The sequence below is a fragment of the Meles meles genome, chromosome 6 (genome assembly GCF_922984935.1).
Source record: "Meles meles chromosome 6, mMelMel3.1 paternal haplotype, whole genome shotgun sequence".
NCBI lineage: Eukaryota > Metazoa > Chordata > Mammalia > Carnivora > Mustelidae > Meles > Meles meles.
The window spans coordinates 68,317,976-68,326,819 of NC_060071.1; positions in this window are offsets into that span (position 1 = coordinate 68,317,976).

Genomic DNA, 8,844 nt, shown 5'->3' on the forward strand with positions numbered 1-8,844 from the left:
CCCACACACTAACAACCATTCTGTGTGTAACTTTCAGTATGGTATTTAGTAAATTACATGAGATACTCCGCACTTTATTTTAAAGATTTTAATTATTTATTTATTTGTCAGAGAGAGATGGGGGGGAGAACACAAGCAGGCAGAGCGGCAGGCGGAGGCAGAGAGAGAAGCAGGCTCCCCGCCAAGCAAAGAGCCCGATTTGGGGTTCGATCCCAGGACCCCAGGATCATGACCTGAGCCGAAGGCAGCGGCTTACCCAACTGAGCCACCCAGGCGTCCCATCAGCACATTATTTTAAAATAGGCTTCGTATTAGATGATTCCATCCAAATGTAGGCTAATGTAAGTGTTCTCACATTGAAGTCTAAGCGATGATGTCCGTTAGGTTAGGTCTCTAAAATTCATTTTCTATTTAGGACATTTTCAATTTACAGCAGATATATCAGAATGTGACTCCACTGTAAGTTGAAGAAGATCTTATATGTAAAGCACTTACAATACCACTCACTACAAAATTAGCTCTCATGATCGTTATTATTAGGAAGTGAAATTGGGACAGGAAGGCAAGCTTGGTCACATTAGGAAAGAAAAAGCTGTTAAAAGAAAAGATGTTGAGAGCAATTTTAGAAGTGAGGAAGATAGTACTTTCCCCATCTGCTTCCTACATTACGTATTCTCTGTACATAACTGTAACACTCTTGTATAAAGTGCTTCACTATTTGCACACGTGTGTGTGTAGTACTTTAGAGTGATTTCATATATATCATCTGATTATCAGCAGTCTAGGGAGGTGGAGTCCCTTACACAACTTGGCAAATACTGCTGAGTCTCACAGATAGTGGCGAAGGCGAGCATAGGATGGACCTTGTAGCACCAAAGCTCTGCGCCGGAGAACCCAGCAGACCATCCACTTGGGTCTAGAGTCCAAAGAGTGTTGCTGAGCTCTTTATATATCCCCAGAGATGCAATGTGGGTCTATTTCATTTCCTAAGATGACCTCATCCTTCATTTCCTGAAAGCCTTGTATGTGATCATCTTCACAGCTTCACATTTGCCAACTGCCCTTCAGATTCCTTCAGAGTAAGCCCAGTTTGCCTGCCTTGCCTGGCCTGAGCTACGTATCAGAAGGTAGCATTTAAAGCACTTCCTCAATTTAGCCCTGAGAGATAGTTGTACTGTGTTTTGTTTTGCTCTGACACCAAGGCAATATCCTATATAACAGTGCCACAAAAAAATGTTTCAAATAGAATGAGGGGACATTCTAGAGAATGGCTATATGGGGAGAAAAACATAATCTCTAGCCAAGTAATAGGAAATAGGTATCAGAGAAGTTATTGGCTTATTATAATTCATTGAAATAATAATTGACATTGGCCACTTAATATGACCATGGCAATATGGTAGATGTCTTATGTGAATTGGATCATCGTGATCCTGCAGTATGCCCAGCACATAACAAACAGTAGGAGCTCAATAAGTATCGTTGAGTTAATGAATCTGAAGTAGGAATTACTTTTATCTATTTTACAAATGACGAAAAGTAGGTTTAGAATTTCAAGCTTTGCTTAAGGTCACATAATTCTTAAGTAACTAGTGAACCTAGTTTGCAAAGCCAAATGTGGTTATAGCATAGCATAGTGTAGTAATTCGGAGTGGGGACTTTGGAGCCAGCCAGATGACCTAGTTTTGAATCCTAGCTCAGTCACACACTAGCTCTGTGACCTTGGAGAAGTTACTTAACCTTTATGTGCCTCAATTCCTTCATCTGTAAATTAAAATAAAAATTCTTACCTGCCAGTGTTAGTGGGAGGATTAAATGAGCACTCAGAACTATGTACTATGTACTCTGTAAGTATAGCTATTACTGTTCAGTAGAGCCTTATATTATACAGCAATAGAGCTACTCTTCAAAAGAAATTTCCACAAATTGTCTCATGATGACTTGAAAAGATAGGCAATAATAATTACAGTTATTGTCATTGCATACCACTTGATCTTCACATTAATCCATTTTATAGATTAATTTATGATTCAGGCTCAGAAAGTCTCAGTGGATTGCTCAAGATCATACAGCAGCAAGCCAGTAGCCCCTGTTGGGAAAGGTACAATGAAAGATTAAGAATGACTAACACACAATGTTAACTCTCAAATTCAGAAGGAAATAGAGGGAAGATAGCTAAGAAAATAACTAGTTTTTCAGGATAGAATGAAGCCATGTGCTAAAAAGGGTGCAAGATACATGCTGAAGAAAGCCAGAGGAAGACTCAATGAATTCTGTCTGGAGGTAGTATGTTTGCCTAGGAGTCAGCCCAGTGGCAGCAAGGCAGGTTAGACACTATTTCATGGTAGAGAAGCATATTTTTTACTTGAAGTCAGAAGGCTTGAAGGTCTGGAAGTAGCAGAACAACAGGGAAAGAAGTTGCCCAAAGAAAACTTTGAAAAATGCCTAGGCATTCGTGGCCACTCCTACACGTTTTTGGACGTAGGAGAGAAACAGTGACCTTGAATAAGGACAAATGAAGTATTCAGTACCAAGGATAATGTGAACAATGTGATTATTCTAAAGAAATTTCCCTATCTGCTTGAGAGGATTGAGAATGTGTATCTTCTTCCTTTTATCTGTAGTTTTGCTACTTTGGAACCCAGTGGATCAATTTCTTCTGGAGTCAGTCCTCCCATTTTGAGGCCCAGGGGTTATGAGATATTCTCTGTGTGTCTCTCTCTCCTCTCTCAGGGCTTATACTCTTCCAGCAAGGTCTTGCCAATCAAGGAGATATCGTGGTGCAGCAAAGATGATTCCTTCTCCTCTGCCAGATCTTGGTGGCTTGGAAAATAGATATTTTATTCTATTTTGGGATGGGGTATAGCAAAGCACTGGAGGAAACTTAAATGAAGTATGTATCTGTGAATCACTATGAATAAACCATTTTCAGATAGGGTCTTCCCTCTTTCTGTAGCCTGGCCTTGTTTATGGCTCAGTCCCCAAGACTAGATCCTAGATCAATTCCTAGACAAGTTTGAGAGTGTGAAAGCTCTAGGATTCATTATGATAGACTAGAGTTCTCCAATCTAATAGATCTCAAGTGTAATACTCAAACTAGATTTTCCGAGATTCTTCAAGCTCATTCTGCTAAATTCAAACCAAATCTCTAGTGATTAAAAGAACAGACATATTTAATTATTAAGAAACTAGCATTTTGCTCAGTGTTGGGGGTGGGCAGCAAAAACTATAAAATATTATTAAAGAGTGGGACAAATCTCAAATCACCTGAAGATCTCACTGAGGAGAGAATACAAAGTTGCATAAACAATTGCATAACGACACACAGAATGCAGCTAGATCCATGAATGTATGGGTCATGCTCTTGAATCTCAGACTAAGGCAAGAAGAGTTTGAACCACAGTATGGAGGAGGAAGTTAGATTTGTATTGAGGATTTATAGATTAATGGACTGGAGTAAAGAATTTATTTGCAGAAGGGCATACCATTAGCTCTGTCCTCTCCTCCCTTGTAGTGCTTTGGGTATTATTGCTTCCCATTTCTTAGGACATTTCCTGGCACACAAAATGAACTAATGAAATGGTATTCCAAGCTTTCCCCAACTGAGTCCTATATTACCAATCTAGCCTTGCTACTACTCATTCGTTCATTCATTCAGCAGGTCTTTATTTTACAGGTGAATGCTTCAAGCTCAGTGGTAGGCACAGAGCATCCAGAGAAGAACAAGACCCATTTTCTGTCGGTAGAGTTTAGACAGACAAGGAGACCAGAGCTATGATACTGTATGATGACCACTCTAAGAGACATGCACAGGCTATTGAGGAAACCCACAGCAGAAACACTTATCTTGGAGAAGGGAATGGATCAAAGAAAGTCATCAACTTTATTATTTTTTTTATTTTTAAAAAGATTTTATTATTTGACAGAAAGAGAGTGAGAGAGCACAAGCAGGAGGAGCAGCAGAAGGAAGAGAGGGAGAAGCCGGCTCCCTGGGAGCCAGGAGTGAGGCTGGATCCCAGGACACTGAGACCATGACCTGAACTGAAGGCAAATGCCCAACTGACTGAGCCTAGGCACCCCAAGTTATCAACTTTAAAGGTATCTAAAATAGATTTTTCTTTAAAAAAAAAAAAGATTTATTTATTTCTCAGAGAGAGAGAAGAGAGAGAGAGCAAGAGAGTACAAGCAGGGGGAACAGCAGGCAGAGGGAGAAGCAGGCTCCCCACTGAGCAGAGAGTTTGACATGGGACTCAATCCCAGGACCCTGGGATCATGACCCAAGCCAAAGGCCGATGCTTAACTGACTGAGCCACCTAGGCATCCCTCTATTTTTTTTAATAGCAGTTTTCATCACTTGTTACTTATCTGATTTATTTAGTTACTGATTTCTTTCATGTCTGACTTCCCTACTAAACTATACATTTCATGAAGGCAAGAATTACCTTTTTTTTTTAACCACCATATACTAAGCCTCTGGGACAGTATGTAGCATGAAGTAGATGTTCAATAAATATTTGTCTAATAAATACATGAACAGCATTACTTTCACTAGTTATATAGTTTCAACCAATATCATAGAGGATAATTATTTTAAGGACTTCTCAAAAATGATGAAACAAGTAGCTTCTGGAAAATTTGCAAGAGCCAACTTTACAAAAGGTGTTCTGTGAACCATTGTCTGCAGGTCATTTGTAGTCCAGCCAACCATTGTCTGCAGGTCATTTGTAGTCCAGCCAAGATTTCTGACGGCTCTGATCACCTCGTGACTCTGTATCTTGCAAAGAATAATTCTAACCTTGATCTATGAGAAAAACTAAAAACGCCTAGTTTTAAAGAACAATTTTAATGATATCCTATTTTAAAGGATTTTCATTTTTATTTGCTTTGAATTGTTTGGCATGTTAAGTATCTGTGGAAATAAGTCACTTGATGAGTGTGTTGAGATGAAAGCATTTGCAAATCATGCCTTTTAAGTGTGGTTAAATGGTTGTCTACACTTACCTATTACAACTCATAATCATTACTACTGTTCAAATATATTAGGGTTGAACATAACATGTTCATAACATGAAAACAGAAACAAAAGAAAGATTAGGGGTGCCTGGGTGGCTCAGTGGGTTAAACCTTTGCCTTTGGCTCAGGTCATGATCTCAGGGTCCTAGGATTGAGCCCAGCATTGGGCTCTCTGCTCAGCAGAGAGCTTGCTTTCCCCTCTCTCTCTGCCTGCCTCTCTGCCTACTTGTGATCTCTCTTTCTGTCAAATAAATAAATAAATAAATAAAATCCTTAAAAAAAAAAAAAAAAAGATTAGCATTCATGATTTACTACTAACTTAACCATTTTCTTTAAATTTTTTTTACAATTACAGTATGTTTCACATCCTGAAATATTATTTAATATGTAATATTATTGATGCTGAAGGCACAAAAATAATGTGCAAACCTTATTCTAAAAATAAACAGGTTACAACTGTTTCTTTTTAATTTTAGACTTAGAAGACTTTAGAAGCTAATGAAGAATGCTTATAGCTAATTCAATATTAGAGCGATTGTAACCTTGAATGTAGTAACTAAAATGAAGAGGAACAATTTGTTAAAATGCGTTTCTTCAGGAAAATCTCACAAAAGATTTTGTTTAGCAAGCCTATTTGAAACAACCCAGAGCTAGAATTATTTCTGGGCTCTTGCAAGATAAATTCATTTTGTTTGTATTTTGATCCACTGGTAAATTTGAACTGGGGAGAATATCATTTTGATATTTAATATGGCAATTAAATTATAACTCAGAAATGAATTCTCCATAGCCTGAGTCATGTAGAAATTATGTTAAAATAAGGAACTGTCTGACAACAGACTGTTTCACACACCTGGGTGTTACTCTTGGTAAATCTAACAGAAGCCACAGGTTAGAATACTTCAGTATCAACAATCCTATAGCCTTTGACTTACTTGGTTTTGGACTCCCTCTAGTGGTCCAACGTTTTGGCACTTTAATTGGTACTCCGGTTCATAGAAGCACCCAAATTGGGGGTCATATTAAAAACAAATAAGCAGGGGACCTGGGTGGATCAGTCTATTGAGCAGCTTAATCTTGGTTTCAGCTCAGGTCATGATCTCGGGGTCGTGGGATCAAGCCCTGTGTCAGGCTTCATGCTCAATATGGAGTCTGCTTGAGATCCTCTCCCTTTGCCTTTGTCACCCACCCCCCAAATAAATAAGTAAAATAAATCCTTAAAAACAAATATGCAAAAGAACCACACAACTATTAGAATGGTTTTCCACAAGGAGAAGACTATGTTACTGGTCTTTAAAAGACTATTGTCGGGATGCCTGGGTGACTCAGTTGGTTAAGCGGCTGCCTTCGGCTCAGGTCATGATCCCAGCGTCCTGGGATCTAGTCCCACATGGGGCTCCTTGCTCGGCGGGGAGCCTGCTTTGCCCTCTGACTCTGCCTGCTACTCTGTCTGCCTGTGTTCAGTCTCTCTCTCTCTGACTAATAAATAAATAAAATCTTAAAAATAAATAAATAAAAGACTATTGTCATTTATCGATGGTAGAATAAACGTAGGCATTAAAATAGTTGAGATAATAGTGGGGTTGCAAATGGTTTGACCTAAAGGGACTCAGTGGATTTCATGGGCTGACTGGAAAAGCTAGTTATAGTTCTGCTAAGAGTGTGTGGATAAGGGCCAAAGGCCCATAAACAGGATTCCTGGTTGCTTTTGTTTGCAAGCTAAGGTGAGAACCAGACTTTTAAAAAGAGGGTGAAGTAAATATTTCTGGGTCTATGGGTCCTACAAGGTTAGGGAGCCCAAAGCAACCTGTAGTTTCTTTCACATTAAATGTAGAAAATTCAGGTTGATTTAACTTGATTTATGTTGGCTTTGGTTATGCCCCTCGGCTATACCTTATAAAAAGTCTCCTACCTCTTCCACATAACAATAGTCAGAATATGAGGAGAGACTCTTAGGTTTATTCCATTAAACTTTCATTTCCTGGCTAGTTCTGCACTATTAAAAAAATATATATATATGTACATTTATACATGTATATATGTGTGTGTGTATATATATATACATACATGCATGTATATATATGTTTATATACATGTATATATGTATGTATATATGTAGTATATATACTACATATATATTTTTTCATATTCTACCAACTCTTTTATATGACAACCCTTCACATATTTAAGACAGTTATTATGTCATTAAGTCATCTTTCTGTCACCCAACCCCCACTTTTTTTTTTTTTTTTGATCCTTAAAGCTTCTTTGGACCAGAATAAAAGAACATCTATGTATAGGCAGTATGATAGAATAACTTGATGGGCATTTTCTTCACGTCTACAGGGGTTAGTAAAAATAGTGACTCTTTATTTCAGAAAATACAAAACTTTTCTTGGAAAGTCTGAATTTGGGGTCTTTGTTCTCCAAAGAGAACAGAAGGCAATGAGATTAGGAGAAAGAAGAAAATGGTATGTAATGGGTGACTTAGGCAGGTCAGAACCTCCCCTTACTATGCTATTTCCTAATTCCTTCTAAGATTTTCCAGCTCCAGGGGCGCCTGGGTGGCTCAGTGGGTTAAAGCCTCTGTCTTCAGCTCGGGTCATGATCCCAGGGTCCTGGGATCAAGCCCCGCATCTGGCTCTCTGCAAAACGGGGAGCCTGCTTCCCTTCCTCTCGCTCTGCCTGCCTCTCTGCCTACTTGTGATCTCTTTCTTTCAAATAAATAAATAAAATCTTAAAAAAAAAATAATGTAGACGGGCATCACCTCTAATACAGGTCTTAGCACTGCTGTGCACCAAAGAGGCAATAGGCACTTATCAAATGACTAGAAGAGATTATGATTAAGTTTTGTCATAGAACATTCAGAGAAATGTAGGGAAGGAAAAAGTCCATCTCTGCCCTTCATCTCTCAGCTGGAGGAGAATTGAATTTACACAAGACAGATTAATAGGGGAAAAACCCCAGAATTTTATTATTATGCACTCAGAGGCCCGATAATGAAATTGAGACCAAAGAAATGACCAACGCAGGCAGTTCGTATACTTTTTAGACAAAAAGACAATAAATTTGTGAGGAACTGACAGGATAAAATAAATTTGGGGAGCTTTAATTAGAAATTCAAAGTGGAATCTGGGCTGAGGTGGGAGATTAGTAAAGTTACAAGGTTGGTTTCTACAACTCTCAGCTTTAACGTTCCTATCTCTGGTGATAAGGATGTCTTCTTACTTCTTAGTACAGAGAAGGTACCTTTCACACGGGAGGTTTCTTGCTCACGGGAGGTTTCTTGCTTGCTTTTGGGGGACAGCGTACAGTCCTAGTGCCGTTGAACTAGCTGTTCTCCAGGTAGCTTCAATTCAAAATCATCAGTGTGCCATTGTGGTAGTTTGGCCCACCTGCCCTTGGCCCCTACAGGAGTAGACTGAGCAGAATATATTGGCGTGCCACCAAATATCAGATGGCCTGGTTTTCCTTCTCTCTTTCCCAGGGATTGAAAATGCTACCCTGTGCTTTTTCTCTTGGCAATGGCGCTTTGCTATAGAAAAGGCATGCCTGGACCTTCTGAACACGTTAGAACCCAGATCCATCGAGGGCGCTAATGCTGTATTTGTCAGCTACTCCAGGTCGCCTTAGGTATTAGCACCACAGCACTCCAAAAAATTGTGCCCACAGACAGCTGAGGTTCGTTCACAAAGCGCTGGTGGTGATGCTCGAGTTTGAGAGCCAGGGAGAGTATGCTATGCGGGCACTCTCTATATCACCTACGTATATGCCTAATGACCTCCTGAAGCTAGTTTATGAGGACTCCCAGACACCTGTACCTAAGGCCT